The sequence below is a fragment of the Pipistrellus hanaki genome, assembly GCF_964339955.1.
Source record: "Pipistrellus hanaki genome assembly, chromosome: 2".
Taxonomy (NCBI): Eukaryota; Metazoa; Chordata; class Mammalia; order Chiroptera; family Vespertilionidae; genus Pipistrellus; species Pipistrellus hanaki.
The window spans coordinates 3114448-3133576 of record NC_140504.1 but is presented as its reverse complement, the minus strand read 5'-3'; the positions used below and the strand labels follow the sequence as shown (position 1 = coordinate 3133576).

Below are 19129 nucleotides of genomic sequence, written 5' to 3'. Positions count from 1 at the left end.
GAGGCTGGGACACCCATGATCATGGCTCTTACTGAAGAAATGAACGATAAACACTTTGGGTCTCTAAAAGTATTGGCAGCTAACAAATAAAAGTTAATTCTTCCTTCAAGAAGGAAAAAAACCTTCTTATATTCATCCAAACTGGCTATCACAGACTAAAGCCTAAAGCAAAGGTGAACCCTGGTCAGCAAACTCTGCACCGGCACACTTGAGCTTGTCTCCCTGAATAAATAGCCATCGCCCACCACGACAGCACTGCCCAGCAGCAGGGTACTGCCTGAAGCCTGCTCTCCTCACACTCACACCACCACTGGCCCCAGAGCAATGAGCACGGCTCTCAGCCACGCAGTCTGAACCGTCAGCTCCCCGTTCACCTATTGCCTTAGGTGTGTTGTGAAGGTTAAATGAGACACTTATACCCCTAACTTCCTGATATGACAGTATCTGCCTCAAAAGGCTGTGGTGAAGGCTGTGTTTTACACACATAAAGTACTTAGACCAGCTCTGGCAATTAGGGAATGGCTCAGTATCAGCTGCAGTTACAGTGCGTCCAGTAAAGGATGACCGTGCCCCTTCCAGCGCAGCCTTCAATCTCCACGAATGCCACACAGGCACTACTGACCGAGGAAAACAAAGCTTGGCCTTCCCCAAGCGCAGATTTCACTCCTACTTTCTCTCCCAGGGGCTGACCTGTCTCCCACCCGGTCCACTAGGCTCGGAGCTCAACAGTCTGGAGTCTTCCCCAGGGGCCACCTCGGGCAAACAGCCGCCATGCTTGCTGCCTCCACCTGCCACAGACCATCCAACAGCACCTTCCACAGAGGCCGTCCACTCCTCTCCCTCATCTCCGTTCCCCAGGCCTCGCCTGGAAGACTAAATAGATTCCTAGCACTTATTCGTCTTTACTATGCCCATCTGCAAATTGTCATTTCTTCAATAACATGACTGGTGACTTCCTAAAATGCAAATCTCAACCTTCCAGCCTGTTAACTTCCTACCACCTGCCTTGGCACTGCTTTGGGCCTTAGCTTGTCTCCCTCACTCCCATCAGGGGCGCGGCTGACCCACAGTACACAACAGATATCTTCTGAATACCGAAGATGACAATGGAACTGTGATGATAGACGAGAGAACTTTTCTAAACATTTCATTACTCATTATAAAAAATACTCAATATAATTATGGGAGCAACTTTGCTCAGTTAAACACACACACACACACACACACACACACACACACACACACAAACAAAAACAAAAACAAAAACACACCTAGCAATTTATCCTAAAGAAGTAATTGATGATGTGCACAAAGATAGTTAGGAAAAATGTTTTCTTAGCAAAACCTGGAAACTTCCATGTTAAATAATGGGAGGAAAGGAAGCTTTAAGTCTGCATTGTAAAAAAAAATGGAAAGAGACACAAATAGCTCTTATAAGTAAACAGTAAAGAAACTGAGGCCCTAAATGGTGACTAACTTAACCACTCAGCGTCTTAGTTTCCCTACCTATGAAGCAGATGTATTATGACACTAACCCTAATCCCTGAGGTTATGAAGTTTAAATGGACACAAGTAGACGTGCAGAATAGAAACTGGTATATAAAAAGTGCTGTTTAAAATATTACTCTGTTTCCATTATCCATGCCATTACTATATGCCATAAACTTATCTACATATAGAAAGCCCAGCGACCAGAACAACTGAACAACCAGTGGCTATGATGCGCACTGGAGCAGCCAACCAGCCTGATCTGATACCATGCCTCTCCCCCCCCCCCCCCGCCCCCAGCTGGCCAGGCCCCCAATCAGACCCCAACACCCCGATTGTGGGCGGGGCTGGCTGTCCAACTGCCCAAAGTCCCTCCCCTGGGCCAGCCCCGCTGCCAACTGCCTCCCACCCTGATCAGGGATCAACCGTCCACAGGCCAGTGCACCCAATGGGCCCCCATTGGGGCAGACCCCCGGACCCGAACCGTGCAGAAATTCATGCACCAGGCCTCTAGTTTATTGTAATATTAGAAGCCCAGTGCATGAAATCCGTGCACTGGTGCGGTCCCTAGGCCTGGCTGGTGATCAAAGCGCAAGCATCTGGCTTGGAAGGACAGTGCCCAGCTGATCTCTGGGCACTGGGCAGCACCTGGGCCCCCAGACCCTCATGCAACCCCCTCCACCTGAGTCATGGCGCCCAAGTCCCCACAGAGAGATGTGGTGAAGGCGCTCTCAGTGGGGCCCATTGGGGCCAGTAGCACCTCACTGCCGCCTGCTACCAGTGCTGTCAGCATGTTCCGCATCACCCCCTGGTGGTCAGCGATGTCATGGCAAGCAGTTGAATTCCCAATCAAACAATTTGCTCATTAGGCTTTTATTATATAGGACTAGAGGCCCGGTGCATGAAATTTGTGCATGGGTAAGGTCCCTAGGCCTGGCTGGTGATCAGGGCCTATCAGGCTGGCTGGGGCCTGCTAGCCGCCAGCTGGGGGGGTGGGGGGGAGAAGGGCAGGGGAGGAACTGTGGGAGGTTTGCTGGTCGGGGGAGGGACGGGGAAAGATTGGATGGCCATGAGAGGTTGGCTATGGGAGGGCAATGACCACCAGGGGGCAGCTCCTGCATTGAGCATCAACCAGTCGTTCTAGTCATTCAGTTGTAGAGGCCGCTTAGGCTTTTATATATATACTAGAGGCCCAGCGCACAAAATTCATGCAAGGGGGGTGGTGTCCCTCAATCCGGCCTACACCTTTCCTAACCCAAGACCTCTTGGAGGAAATCCGAATGCCAGTTTAGGTCCGATCCTGAAGATAGGACCTAAGCTGGCAGTCGGACATCCTTCTCACAGTCCAGGACCCAATGGCAACCAACCACTCGCCTGCCTGTCTACCTACCTACCCCTAACTGCCTCTGCCTGCCAGCCTGATCACCCCCAACTGCCCTCCCCTGCCAGCCTGATCACCCCCTTACTGCTTGCACCCTCAACAGCCTGATCGCCCTAACCACCTCTGCCTCAGTCCCTGCCACCATGGCTTTGTCCAGAAGGAAGTTGGAGGTCCGGAAGATGTCCAGTTGACCCAGTCCAATGAGCATATTACCTTCTTATTAACATAGGTCATTATAGATAGGTAGATAGATAGATAGATAGATATAGATGCAGAAAAAGTGCAAAAGTCATTAGTATGTAACAATTATCATCAATTGAGCTTGTGTGTCAAGAAAAAAAGAATGACCATCATCCTTGAAATTCCTCCCCACACTATTCAATGGCCCTTCCAAATCAATCCAAATTCCCTCTTCCCCAAAAGTTAGTATGTGATCTCCAAAACCAGATTTGTTTTAACTTTATATAAATTGGTCTTTATACTTAATGACATGTTTATAGGCTGGTTTGTTCATTATCATTACTTTATAGTATACGTACAATTATATGAATATATGACAATTTGTTTATCCATTCTACTTTTGATTGACATTTGGATTATTTCCACTTCAGAGTTAGTATTTTTCCCCACAGTTTTTAAAAAATTCAATCTGTTTTCCACTAGCAGTTTATGAAAATTCCCTCTGCTCCATTCCTACACCAATACTTGAATCATCAGACTTTCTAATTTCAGTCATTACAGGAGATGTGTAGTGCCCACTGTGATTTTATCCAAATAAATGAAAGGATGCTCTAGTGAATATGAGCATCCTTTCATTTATTTGGATATCCATTTATGTGAAATGCCAATTAAGACTTTCTTTACCATTTTTCTATCAAAAAACTTTTTCACAAAATTTCAAAGTTAAAAAGTATCTATTTTTAAACATGTTAGATGTGAGCGTCTTATTGCTTAGAGATGATCTGCATCATCATTCTCTTAATGGTGTTATTCAATTAACACAATCTCTTATCACTTTTGCTTTAGAATTAGTACTTTTGGTGTCTGATTAAATCTTTCCTTATGTCAAGGTTATGGAAAAATTGTTTTCTTTTACAAGTCAGATTTTACCATTCACATCTGGATGGGCAAAATTTTATTTCCCCCAAAAATAAATATCCAATTGAACCCAAAGCAATGATTAAAAAGACAAACTTTCTCACTGCTCTGCAATGCCATCTTTGTCATAAATCACATGTCCATACAAACTTGTATCTGTTTCTGAATTCTCTATTCTGTTTTGCTGGATATAGACTTAACTAGATTTCTTAGATCTTTATTTATACAAAAACCAGACATTGTCTAATGATCGCTTTACAAGTTTTAATATTTAGTAGAGAACTTTATCCTTTAAGAATGTTTTAGCTATTCTTATCCCTTTGCATGTCTATATATGTTTTAGAATTATCTCATCAAATTCACCAAAAACAAATGAACCCATGTTGGGATTTTGGTTGCACTTGCATTGTCTCTATTGAACAGTACTGTTCATCAGGATTTTCTGCAATGATGGGTTGATCTGCACTATCAATCAGTAGCTACTTAGCACTACTGGGCACTTTAAACAATTTTATTTTTTCCTCCCCAATCCTTATTCCTCCCTTTCCCTCATTCCATTTGCTGGGACCATAGAACAGTGATTAGAAGAAGAGATAAGCACCACTGTCTCTTTCCCAATCTCAGAAAGAAAGCTTTCAACAGTTGTCCAGTACAGTGGTTGCTGTAGGTTTTTAATTGATAACTGTTTGCAGAGTAATGATGTTCCCTTCTACTGGTAGTCCTAGTTTGCTAAAACCTGTTCCCCACAAATGGATACTGAAGTTCATTAAAAGTTTTTCGGCATCCAATGAAATGACGTAAGTTTTCAGATTTACTGCTAGTGTGATGAAAAACATTGGCTGAGTTGTGAATGTTGAACTACCACTGGATTCCTGGTTAACCTTTTGTGGTAGATTTACTAGTGAAACCATCTGGACCTGGAGTTTTCTTTGTAGATTTTTCAATTAAAAGTTATATTTATATAATAGAACTATTTAGATTTTGTATTTCCTGGTGCCTATTTTAGTAAATTGAATTTTTTAATAGTATGTCTACTTCATCTAAATTTCAAATATACTAGCATCAAGTTCTCCATAGTATCTTTTCACAAGCATTTTGATCTAAGAAGGTATAATAGTAGTGATATCCCTTTCAACTCAAGATTAGTTAATGAGACCTTCTCTTTCTTTGCAATATGTCTAATGAAAGGTTTATTAATTACCCTCTCTTATATGTTGCTTCTATTTCTGCTCTCATCTTGTTCTATCAGTTAGCAAGAGAGGTGTATTATAAATCTCCCATTTCAGTTATTAGATTACATACATTTAGAGTTATACCTTTTTGATGACTAAAACCTTTTATCATTACAAACTGCTCTTCTCTATTTCCAATAATGCTTTTTACTGTCTGAAATTAGTATAGCTACACCAAATTTTCTATTAATCTTTGCCTGGTATATCTTACTTTCAACCTTTCTACCTCCTTATAGTTTAGGTTTGTTTGTCTCTTGTAAACAACACATAGTCCTATTTAATTTATATATGAACACTACTAACTTTTGTATGTTCCTGTCTTATTTTCTACTAGACTGAAGTTTTAACCCCTCCAGAATACATTACCTTTAGTAATTTATACATCAGAGGCCCAGTGCATGAAAATTCATGCAATGAAGGGGGGGGAGTTCCCCCTCAGCCCAGCCTGCCCCCCCCTCACAGTCCAGGAACCCTCAGGGGCGGGAGGTGAACTGACGATCAGGGGAAGGTGGCGCCCCCATCACACCTCTGCTGCTGCTGCCACTGTCAGCAGTGCAAACCTCAGCTGGCCCTGTTACCTGAGCCTCGGACGGCCCTGGGCGGCTAGGGGCTGAAGGGACTGGGGGACTCCAGAGACAGGCCCACAGAGCAGCTGGACCCACCTGGGGGCAAGCCTGGCCGTGCCACGCACCTGCCGCCCCAGTAGAACTTAGGGAACTGGGCACCGCCATCTCGTGGCTGTGGGTGCAGCCATCTTTATGAGGGTATGATTATTACATTCCTTCTTTATTATCATCAACTCATCAAACTCTAATGACTTCTTTAATTTGTAAAACCATTGTTGACTTGTATATTACACAGACACACACACACAATCACAAGACCTCTACGCAACCAAACCATTCAGCATGATTAGAATCAGACTCAAGATACATTTAAAGGGACAGATGGATAACTTTCTGACATCCACATAGCTGTCAAAGAATTACAAAGAACTGGTTAGCTGCTGCTTATTATTGTTACTAGGGACCCAGTGCACAAATTTGTGCACCTTGAAAGGTACTGTAGGCTGTGAGGCTGAGGTAGGCAAAAGGGTGGGTCTCGGCCCATCCTCCACATCCCTGCCCTGCCTCTCCTGCCTTGGCCCCTGTCCCCGTCTACCAGCAGCCCTGTTCCTGCTGCCACTGCTCCCACGCACTGACCCGCCCCCATCACACCCGCTGACAGTGCGGAGCCATTGGGGCAGGCACCAGCAGCAGGTGTGAGTGGCGGCTGCTGCTCCAATCGCCCCTCGGGAGCAGGGGGAGGTGGAGAAGCCCTCAGGGGCAATCAGGGCCAGCAGCAGCTGCTTGCACCCGCTGATAGTGCCGAGTGACCAGGACCGGCAGTGGGTACCGACAGCAGGTGTGAGCATCAGCTCTGGAGTTGGCTGCAGGTGTGAGCAAGGCCAGTGCTGGCAGTTGGTACAAGAGCCAAGCAGGACCTCAGCACGCAGGAGCAAAGAATTTTCAGTAACCACCAGAGGCTCGCACCCCAATGACAGCATCCCACCTTGGTCTGACAGCCCCACTCACCTGCTCCACCATCCCGCCATGGCCAATGCCTTCCATGTTCCAAACACAGCCCCTGGTGGTCAGCGCACGTCATGGGGACCAGTTGTTTGGTTGTTCCACCATTCAGTCTATTTGCATATTAGCCTTTTATTATATAGGATTACTATCCTCCTAAAATACTTCATGTTCTGAACCTAGATCCAGTCAACTACGTGCATTAAATTCAACCAGCTTTTACTGTGGTGGTACTATGACACTGTTTATTGGGGAGCCAATGACATTCATGATCTCTAACAGCACTCCTCAAACTTTAATGTACTCACAAATCTCCTTTCGATCTTGTTAAAAGTGGAGATTCTGCTTCAGGAGATCGAAGGCAGGGCTTGAATCTACATTTCTAATAGCCACCAGAGGATACCAACGATGCTTTGAGTAGCACCTAAACTACAATCCAACGGCTCCCCTTAATAAAAGAACGCCACTTTCCAGCGAATACAAGTAACAGACAACCCAAAGATATGCTGTATTCTGACCATATCATACACTACAGTGCTTTTCCTCCCAATAGATTACCAACCTAGACTCAAGGCTTGTGCTTTGTTTTTCAAAACTAATGCACATTCCCGCGCATATGGCTGATATGCCAAATGAAAAGGAAATTTTTCTTTTTCAAATTTGCTATAGATAATCTGAATATGGGTTAACAAGAAATAACTATGTTTTTACTTGTGGTATGACTCCCTCTTTAGATAAGAGTCAAAACAAACTAATATGGAAATTTATCAACCTAATTTTATTAATTAAGCAAGTCACCATGATTTGTATTCTTCCTAAAGTTTCCATCTTCCCTTTTAATTCAAATGTTAATAAGAAAAAATAACTCAGTTCATCCTATAATAGGGATGATGACAGTAAAGTATTAGGTTGAAAGTGCTGATATTAGAACTACTTTGGCCTATGAAATTACAATTTTATATGGTTTAACCTTCTATTTACCATATTATATGCAAATCTTATTCAACTAAACTTAAAACTAGCTCATCAGAACTAATAATATTTTACTTAACCAGAGAATATATCACAATATATGTAGCAATATCGTTATATTGTAATTTAATAATAAACTTATAATGTTTAATTCAAAATGTTCTTCAAAATCATTACTTGCGAGTTCAATTCCAAAATAATACTTTAAAGTGGTGCCAAACAGTACAAAAGGCAAGCTGGAAAAAAGGATATGCATGTGGGTCCTCCTTTTTCATATCCGTATGGACCTGTTTTACCACGAGAACATTTCTGTAACTTTTTAAAAGTAAAAATTGTTGTGGGCCCTGGCTGGTGTGGCTCAGTGGATAGAGCATCGGCCTAAGGACTGAAGGGTCCCAGGTTCGATTCTGATCAAGGGCATATGCCTAGGCTAAAGGCTCAATCTCCAGTAGGAGTCATGCAGGAGGCAGCAATCAATGATTCTCTCTCATCATTAATGTTCCCCGCCCCCTAAAATCAATAAACGTGTGTGTGTGTGTTTTAATTGTGTTGGTAAATAGTTTACTAAAAAATGAACTAGCTTTCTCACTCTATTCAAGTTACTATATTTTACCAAGAAACTATAGTAAGTAAAGACCATACCACTAACAGAGATGAGCAATGACTCCACAGAGAACCATTTCATTTCATGAACAGATCTCAGAGTGGAAGGTGGTAAATAAGACTCAAACATAGTAGTGGACATGGAGGAACTGTCAACTAGAAAAGCCTAGAGAAGACCCGAGTGAAATAACTGTCGTGGTCTGGTTAACCCCACATGTAACTCCACTTATAGGCAACTTGAATTTCTTTTAGTTATTAATATGTTGACAGGGGACCATCCTTGTGACAGTATTAACCCACATTGGATTTAGAGAGAAAGAACAAGAAAAAGAAAAATAATTCAAGTTAATTAAAACTATAGCATCCAAAATATGGAAACTTTTATGAGGTCAAGCTGCTGGGACCGAATCCCCTAAGAAATGGAGGAGGGTGGGGGGGGGACAAGCTTATGTGGGAAGCAACCTGCAACAAGACATACTCTTAATGAAACAGAAAAAGTCTTAAAGGAACATGCAATTGTACCTTGAATGGTGGCTGGAAACAAAGGTACACAATAGAGGGGAACTGAATTTAAGTCAATGAGTAAATTTTGTTCCTCATGATATCATTAATCAGTACCAAAAACAGTGCCTGCAAATGCCCTGCATTCAATAAATATTTATTCAATGAAACAATACACTGAGCCCATCAGTAATATTTAGAATGTGAAGAAGCTGTTGAGAAAGAAGGGGAGTGAGCTGAAGGCGGTAAGGATGAAAGAAATATTTTAAAATGAGGCTCATGAGCCAGAAATAAAGAAGTCTAATCATAGCACTGGCTAGAGCTACTGCTGAACAGTCTCCCTTACTCACTTTTATATCCCAACCACACAGCCCAGTGCCTAGCTCCACAGGTTTTAAATAAATGTAAATTACGCTGTAAATTATCTAATAAGGACATAGGAACTGAGATTCTAGTTAGGGGCCAATACATGTCACTACAGAATACGTGAGTGTACACACGCACGCACGCACACACTCAATCACACTCACAATGAGGCAGTCAGCCAGATCACTGAAAACCAGCACTAAAGAAAAACACTGTACAAGCAGCCAGAGGGGGGGAAAGTACCCGATGACATACAGGGAACCACTGACTTCCGGTAAGAAACCACACACACACACACACACACACACACACACACACACACACTACAGTGCCGGCTTTCAGATGATAGGGGAAAGACCTGTCACCGACAATTCTCTATCCAGTTAAAACATCCTTCAAAAATGAAGGCAAAACACTTTTTAAGACAAATGAAAGTGCAAAAATTTGTCAACAGCACACTCAGAAAATGTTTACAGTTTAGAGAAGGAAGATGATTTGAGATAGAAACTGAGATCTACACAAAGGAATAATGACCACCAGGAATTGTAAATATGTAGATAAATAATAAAAAAGAAAAAGTTATCTTGTCGATATTTTTGTTTTTTTAAATATATTTTTATTGATTTTTCTTACAGAAAGGAAGGGACAGAGATATAGAGAGCTAGAAACATCGATGAGAGAGAAACATTGACCAGCTGCCTCTTGCACACCCCCTACCGGGGATGTCGCCGCAACCAACGTACATGCCCTGACTGGAATCGAACCTGGGACCCTTCAGTCCGCAGATGGACGCTCTATCCACTGAGCCAAACCGGTTTCGGCTTGTCGATATTTTTAATAACTACTTAAAGCAAATGTAACATTGTATTGTAAAGTTTATAACATACAAAAGTAAAGCATGTGACAACCAGAGAGGTAAAATGAAAATACTTCACAGTAGAACTTAAGGATGCCTGGAATAAGCCCTCAAGCAATCACTAAGATTAGATAGATAACGATAGATACAGATGGTAGATTGATAGATAATGAGAGATAGATACAGATGATAGATTGCTAGATATGATTGATAATGATAGATACAGATGATAGATAGATGATAGGTAGGCAGGTAGGTAGGTAGGTAGATAGATGGATGATAGGGACAGACCAACTAACAAGCCACTAGAGGAGACCAAGTAGAGCACTAACTGTCCTTGGGAACTAAAAAGAACATGTTGATACTTTGGGACCAGCATGCATGTGCACGGACTTAGTCACACTGTTTAACAAGCACCCATTCTGTGTGAGGTGCTATACTACTCTCAGCAACTCCAAGAAATGAGTCCCTAACCCTTTCCATCATAAAAGACAAACCAAAGTCTTACAGCTGACATCAGAGGTCAAGAACTTATTTTTAGTCATAGTATCTGGAACACACAAAAAAGACTAAAACAGTCACCCAAGATATAGCTACTAGAGTCTACAAATTATTATACTTTACACATGTAACATGGATAAATTTATTATTTTCCTCAACATTCTAAAATTTTTAACAATTTTTAATTAGTAAAAATAAGTAAAGCAGATAATACTACCTGATATGTCATGGGTTATGAGTAGTCATGAAAACTTCAAGTGGAAAATCTTTTTTATAGTGTCCCTAATAAAAAAAAATGTTTAATCATTACTGAAGCCATTTAAATAAAAAATTTCCCCATTTAGTAGCAAACAAGGTGCCAAGAACCGTTGAGACCTTACTTTCTATGCTGGGGGCGGGGCTTTCTGTTATTAAGGTGACCATTCAATTGTAGGTCAGGTGCTGCTTGCTCTCAGTTTAGCCCAACATTAAAAAAACAAAACAAAACAAAACAAAAAAACAACTTTTCCCTCTACCCCCGGCAAAGAGCAGAACCATACACATACTCCTCAGTCATTCCGAGTTCTGGTGAGACAGCTGTTAAACATACAAGATATATTTAAATCCAGTTAAGTACTTGGGTACCTATATTGAATTGCAGCATAATACTTAAAATTATCCAATGAGGCAATCACTTGGCTTTGTGATGCCAATTAAAAGCAGTATATTTACAGGGATTTTCCATCACAGAATGCCCAAAAGGCAAGGTATTCACCTGGCCAGACACTTTGAAGTTAAGCATTAAGCAAATTTTAACTCTTCAAGAGAAGTTATAAAATTTAATAATATAAAAACAGCAACCCTTCCTTAAAACTATATTTATATGGCAAACAGACACATCATTTCAGAACTCAGAATTAGTTTCCCTTCTTCCATACCTACTGTGCAAAAGTGGTTAAAATTTGCATCTCAGTTCTCTACCAAATGAAAATAGTCTGGAAAACGTTCCTGTCCAAAGTGTTATACAATATCCTCAATCTCTAGCAACACAATTACAAACACTCAGGTCTGCCCCGTCTGGAGAAAGAATCAGGCCAAAGATGTGCCTGACATGTAATGCGGCTGGAACAGGAGAAGCACAGGCATGATCAATTAGGGGCCTATGTCAACAGTCCACGCAAAGCAGCGAGCCTCCCAGAGGCCAACGCTGAGAGAGAAGGAGAGGCCTGTGGAACACTGTGAGCAGGCTAACCGGACTTAGAACTTGTGTAAATATGGAAGCTGAGAGCGACCGGGACTCAAACTGACTCAGAATCTGGAGCCGGGGACTGGAGAACGGGGTGGCATGAGCCAGAGGGGCAGCGCTGAGTGATGCTCTCTCCTGAAATGCGTGATGACCTGAACTTCAAAGGCTGCCTGTGAGTACAGCTCAGCAGTTTTCATTCCCAGCGTATGACAACTGAACCGTGGCTGAAAGAGAAAGGACAGGCACACGATCCAGGAGGAAAGGGTGTGCGGAGGAAAGAACGGCCGGAAGCACAGCCCGGGCTCTGGGCTAGGCTGGGAGGTAGCACATGGCACCGGGGAGAGCATGCTGCCTCCCCAAGGTCCCCTCGGTACACACAGGGAGCACCAGGTGTAATGACATAGACCCACTCCCCTGCCCCTCAGCGCAAAGCACTGTGTGGGAGCCCCTGTTTGACAGGTGTAACTAACTGCTCCGCATTCCCAGGCGGAAGAGAAGTTGAACCCTGAATAACCATATCCACCGTCACTTTAAAGTGGACAGAATCACTTTGTCTGAAGATCTAATTGGCTTTCTGGAGTGATTCATGAAAAGGGCACATCCCATCTAGCAGCTAGAAGTGTGTTCCCTGACATGATATTTGCCCGACAATAGCACAATCAGGATCACAAGGCTGGCTCACAAGCAGAGACCTCACATTCCCTAACTAGCGCCATGTTACATGTCTCGCTCCATACCACATGAGGCCCTCCGCTCAACACAGCCAAAGCCTGCTTCCTTCTTCAGCACGGCCTCTGCCAGCAGCAGAGCACACAATAATAACTTCTACATCTTTTCAGAGACAACACTTTCGAATGCCTGTATGACACTGTAGCTGGGTATTTTATCTCAAGTAACAATGATATAAAAATAAGTTAATATTGGAGCTGATGTTTTCCATGAATCCCATGGGTATATTCATGACCACAATACTTAAAAAAAAAAAAAAAAAAAAAAAGTCTGTAAAAGTTTTATTTACAACATTAATACCTAAAAATGTGAGGTCATAATTTCAAAATAAGTTCAATTTCTCTGTACAGATCCATTACACCGAGGGTCTGCCACCGCATCCCAAACTACTACTCTAAGAGGTCCTTCTGCCTATGGATCATCCTCAAAGACTTAGTTATTCAAAGTAAAGTGACTGACAGTAACTTGAGACACTACATAAAAGACTGTGTAAGGACTCCAATATGTATATTAAGGACTGAGGGATAATTTGGGAAAACAATCTACTGTCTTTTGATGTGTACGATATGTAATTTTGTAAAATTCCAAATATAATCACAAAGCTAAAAATCATATTCAATTGTTTTTAACACAGAGATACTTATTTTTCTAGGTGAGTGACACATGCCAACAACACTTCTCTCCACCTGCCACCAAAAAGACATCTTACTTTAAAAAGAGAAAAATGTGCTCCCCTAGGAGGGAGCACCCTATCTTTCCTCTCCTCTCCCCCTCTTCCCCACCAAGCATGTTTCTTTACCTCTCTCTGCCCTGAGCGCCGAGGGCCCTCCTGCCATCTCTGGAACTTGCTCCCTCAGCCCATCTCTTCTCCCTTCACTTCTTCTACCTCTCTGGTTTTCTAAGTAAACATTCTCTTACAAGAAATGTTTTTAGTTGAGGTATAAGTGACATATAGCGTTATATTAATTTCATGTGAACAACATAATGCTTTGAGCCGTTCTTTTTTTTTATATATATTTTTTTATTTTTTACAGAGAGGAAGGGAGAGAGAGAGAGAGCTAGAAACGTCGATGAGAGAGAAACACCGACCAGCTGCCTCTTGCACACCCCCTACTGGGGATGTGCCCGCAACCAACGTACATGCCCTTGATTGGAATCGAACCTGGGACCTTTCAGTCCGCAGACCGACGCTCTATCCACTGAGCCAAACCGGTTTCGGCTGAGCCGTTCTTTTTTCAAGTCACTAGGAAACCACTGCTATGCCTGAGACCCGATGGCACTAGTGCCTACTGAGAGCTTAGAATAGTGAGCTGGAATTGAGGGAAGGACTGATCTTACTTGTTTGTATATTCTCCTAACTACAAATGCAAAGGCTTCCAGCAGACAACAAGTGAATGAATGGGTGGGTGAATGAATGAATGGGTGAATGAATGAATGGGTGAATGAAGCAGAGGGATTCCTGAATCCTGCCCACAGCACTCTCACCCAGACCTAGTCTGAATGAGCTCCTCCTCAAGAGCCGCTTGCATTCCTCTCACCCACTGCACAGCTCTTTACTAAGCTCTTTACTGCAGCACAAAAGCACTCAATAAATATTTACTCAATGAGTGAGCGGATGAGCAGATATTAACAGACATCAAGTTCCCCACCTCAATTTCAGAGGGACAGCAGCAACCCAGAGAGGTTGAATCACTTGTCCAAAAAGGTCGGTGGCAAAAAAATCAAGACAGAAATAGCTTTCTATCTCACAACATGGGACCTTTCATCTGCTAAAAAGGTCCTACAGTAGCTGTTGGTCATTTTTTGGTCACTTGGTATCTCGGGACACCCATTTAGGTTTGGGGAAATCATGAAAGACAAAAAAAAAAAAAAAAAAAAAAAAAAAAGCCATGCCCTCTACTATAAAAGCCAGAGTGACAACAACAACAACAAAAAATCACTCTTCCTTACTCCTCGGTAACTAGGGTTTTGCTAAAAACCGAAGTTAGAACAGGCAGTGTTCCTGCTCAGAGTGTATGATCTCGCAGGTGCGGGCACAGTGCGGGCCCATGTGCTGCGGGGAAGGAAGGGTGCCGTTCCGCAGCACACCCAGGAGGGGCCCTCTAACCAGGTGTGGGCTCTGGCTTCACCCTGGCTGGAGCCTCTGCTGCCTGCCACTTTGGTTCCCACTTCATTTTTTAGCATCATCTCCAGCCTTCCAATCAATTCTGTGAGCTAACTTGCAGCCTTCAATTAAACTCATTTTTCTGCCCAACTTAGCCAAGAATGAGTTTCTGTTGTCTGCACACAAAAACCTCGACTATCACACATAAATGAACAATGAGGGCCATCACTCCCAACGCCCCCAACCCCTACCCCCGCAAAAACAACAACAAGATCACAGGAGAGGGGTAATGTACAGAAACATGGGGGAATGAGAAAAGGAGCAACAAAAGAAATAACTGCATAGAATAAATCAATGTCTTCCTGGTGTTTATGGCGGCTGTACTGGCCACACGGCCAGGACTGCTAATTAATAACCAAAGGCACTTCTCTTCCAGGCTGAGACAACTAGTCATTCCCAGGCTCTTACCACCAGCAGGCCTGCGATTAGGATCTGGCCAGTGGAGTGCCAACAAGTGATGTGCGGTGCTGCCAGCCTACCCCATACCACTCTCCCAGAGTAACCCTCCCTGCTCTTTGCCAATGCAATGCTGAATGCCGAAGACCTTTGGACACATGTGTATGGAAAATAGGGAAAATGCCCCGTTTGGTCCTGGAATAAGTAGCTGTACGTGTAGAGCAGTTACCCCGGGTGTAACAGTCATTGGGCTGTCACATGAGCACCAAATGAACTTCTAATTTAAACCACTAAAACGTTGGGTACGTTTCGTTATACCAGTTAGCCTACCTTAATGAATACAAAAGTAATATCAACCCTAAAAGGTTAGTAAATACTTTACAAGAACTGTTATTCCCAGTGTGAATACACTGATCAGATATATGCCAATTACCATTAGTAAAGATCTGGACTAATACAAAATGACCTCCCAAGAGTTAAGAAGTGTGCTATGGGTTTTGAGAGGATAGACTTTTCCTTAGAGAATAGTTACAAAAAAGTAGAGGTAGGGGTGATAAAACTGGCATGAATCGTCAAATTAAATTATCCCTGTAGGGCAGCGGTCGCCACCGATCGGTGGTCCCCGGGCCACTGGTGGTCCGCGAGGTCCGAAAGGCTGGCGACCGCTGCTTCAGGGCACACATGTCTTACTGCGCTCCCTTCACTGGGCGTCACAGATGTCACCTGTTTGAGTGATACTTGCTTCATTGCGGTGTCTGAAACCGCAGTGTCTTCAGGGTACACTGTACATGGCATTATTACTTTATCATTAGTGCTCCATTTTTAAAACCGCTATGCACCATTCACATCCACTGGAAAACACCGAGAATACGCGCTCCGCTGAAAGCAAGTAGGCTTCCCATCTCAAAGCTAGGAAACTTCAGCGCCGCTACCTTGACTCACATGGCATTCCCACACCACAGCACAGACACCGCCCACCAACGCCCTGTCCTCTCTGCTGGCTACTTAAACCAGCTTTATTTTCCAGCTCCGAAGTGGAACCATACCTTCGTGCACAATGGCTGGCAAGGTGCTGAGGAGAATCAGCCAGTTCCCTCTTAAAGCCAGAGTGCGCATATTTTAGGAGCACACAGTCTCTGCTGTCATTCATCAACCCCGCTCTTATAGCAAAAAGCAGCCAGAAAACACATATAAACCAATGAGTGTGGCTGGGCATTGTTTTTACAAAAAAGAGGCAGCAAGCTGGATTTAAAAGTAGCCCGGGTAGTATGAGGCACCCTGAAATTATCCTATATATCATTTAAAATGTAAATGTTTTAAATCATTATCTCTTAATGACCACTATAATACAAGGCCCTTAAGGACAGAACTGCTGCTTCATTCACTGACAAATCTTTAGTGAATGGGCACAAAGTGACACTCAAAACATGCCATCGCATGCCTCAACTAACTGACCTCAAGAGAGTTGGACACCAGTTGCTAGAGGAGGGGATGTGAAAGAAACCTCTCTCCTGTCAGGAGAACAGAAAGATGATTACGTGTGAAGCTATGCTTCCTGGTCAGATGCTAAGTGCCCCCTCCCCTCCCGAGCAATGGCTGTCCCTGAGAGGAGGACAGTGCTAACAGTGAGGGCGGGGAGCGGTGACTCTACCACGGTCACCAGCATCAGGGAGGGAGCCTCTGGAGCAGAACTGCCGCCCAATAGCGGGAGGAGGGTGCGGTGTCTGCGCCCCCCAGAGCGGGACCAGGCCCTGAGCACACACTGCAGCGAGAAGAACCCAGTCTGGCCTGGGCACTGACCCAGTGTGGCCGCCACTTCTCTCCCAGGCTCAGGAGCCCTCCGTAAAGTGGGGATGGGACACCATTCCAACGCCCAGGGGAGGGTCACATGAGCTAACACTTGAACACACTTCATAAACTCAAAAACACTCCATAAATTCAAAGTAGAGGATCTGAAAGGTATTTTCATGCTATGGATTCTCAAGCTAAGGATAGTAATATTTCAATAACTTGAAAGCAGGGTTAATTTTCCCATTAACCACATTATTAATAGAAAGGTCAATTAAAATGCTTTTAAATCCTCTCCTCCCCCCCCCCCCCCCAATGAACCTGAATTTTCATTATCAGTTTTTGAAAAATGCAACTTGTCAGCTTTGTTTTTTGTGTGGCACCTGCTGCAGTGAGTATTTAATAGTGGATTCAGTTCACTGTGTTCAGGGAAAAGGAAATATGCCTGTTTTCAGAAATATTACAGTACTTAAAGATGGTTAAAATAAGAGTGCAGTGTAATCCATTATATACCAAATGAGTAAACAGAGAGACCTACTGCTCAATTTTTTCAAACTTTTTCAAATTCTCAGTTATGAAATATTCTTCCACATTAACTAGGTACTCACAAATATGATGGTATACGTGGTTCCTAACAGGGATTTTCACCAACTAAACTTTTCTGCACATTGCCCCTTTATTTTGCCTAATGCCTCAGACATTTTTGTAGCAAATTCTACTCAATGTTTTAAAAGCAAGAAAGCCCTTACCCGCCGAAACCGGTTTGGCTCAATGAATAGAGTGTCAGCTTGTGGACTGAAAAATCCCGGGTTCGATTCCAGTCAAGGGCATGTACCTTGGTTGCGGGCACATACCCAGTAGGGGGTGTGCAAGAGGCAGCTGATCGATGATTCTCTCTCATCGATGTTTCTAACTTTCTGTCCCTCTCCTTTCCTCTCTGTGAAAAATCAATAAAATTTAAAAAAAAAAAAAAAAAAAAAAAAAAAAACTCAACATGGGGCAAAGATGGGGTTTAAAAATCCCATCAGACATCCCTCACGCAATCCGGGACCACTGGCTCCTAACCACTCACCTGCCTGTCTACCTGCTGACCCCTAACCACTCTGCCTGCCGGCCTGGTCATCCCTAACTGCCCTCCCCTGCTGGCCTGGTCAACCCTAACAGCCTCTGCCCTGACCCCCACCACTGTGACTTTGTCCGGAAGGACGGCTGGAAGGATGTCTGGAAGATGTCCAGTCTAATTAGCATATTACCCTTTTATTAGTATAGATTAGTTTCCTTACAAAAGGAACAACGTATTAAATAAGTGAGTAGATTTAAAGAAATATATTAGGGGAAGAATAGAAAAGGTTTGAAGTCTGGCTCCAACACTTACTAGTGTGTCCTCCGGCACCGTTCTTCACTCTCCGTGCCCATTCCTCATTAATACTAGTAACAGAAATGACCGGCACAGCACCTCTGCCCAGCTCCCCAGCCCTTCCGGAAAGCCCCGCTCTCCACGCTACTGTCAGCCCCTCCACCCAATAACTGCTCATGCTCTCTCTTCCTTTCATGGTAAAGCAAGACCAACACATAAATTCCCTATTCATTTCTGAATTTTCTGCAATATGGAATTTCTATTTAGGGGTTCTACTTAGCCTATTTAGAAGCAAACAAATATAACTCTGCCCTCCGTCCCCCCAAGAGAATGCCTTTGCCTGCCTCCCTTTTGTACTAACAACACTCTCCCACTCATCCAGACTGCACATCATGGTCCACTCTACGTGACTGATCATCCTCCAGGTTCTGCCTAGGCCTCCTGAGGGAATATTTCATGTCCTTCTTCACCGTTCTGTTACCTTCCTTTTCAGACAGTGTGAGAGCAGAGGCAGACTATGATCATTCCCACAGATGCATCTATTCCCAACATCCAGTGAAGGGTTCTTACTTAAGCTCAATAAGCACTGATTGAGTCCAATGAATTAATATATGCCTGGTGTACTGTAAGCACCTCCTAAGCCTCCAGTCTGTCCTAAAACTATTAATCTTTCTCACAATCCCTTGTCCCTATAACTTGTCTGCTCAGACACACTCATTCACACACCCAAGTAACCACTAGTTAGGAAGTACCACAGGTGGTACAGTGCAGAGGGGGCACAATTCAATAAACAAGCCCTCTCCAGTTCTTCACAAACATTACAAAAAGCTATCAGAGCTCATATGTGATCTTAGCAAGGTTGCAGACTACATATAAAAATCAGTTGTATTTCTTTTTATGTACT

At 43.3% G+C, this 19129-nt stretch overlaps 1 protein-coding gene across 11 annotated transcripts in view; it reads right to left on the bottom strand.

Moving 5' to 3' along the window:
• Positions 1–19129, bottom strand: part of DYRK1A (dual specificity tyrosine phosphorylation regulated kinase 1A) — a 120674-nt gene that overhangs the window by 34271 nt on the left and 67274 nt on the right. The window contains exon 1 of one of the 11 annotated variants that reach the window (XM_084873609.1): positions 10784–10844. The exons of the other annotated variants lie outside the window; for them this stretch is intronic. The gene's annotated coding sequence lies outside the window, so the exon portion shown is untranslated. Of the gene's footprint in view, positions 1–10783; positions 10845–19129 lie in introns of those variants that run through there. 11 annotated transcript variants of the gene reach the window in all.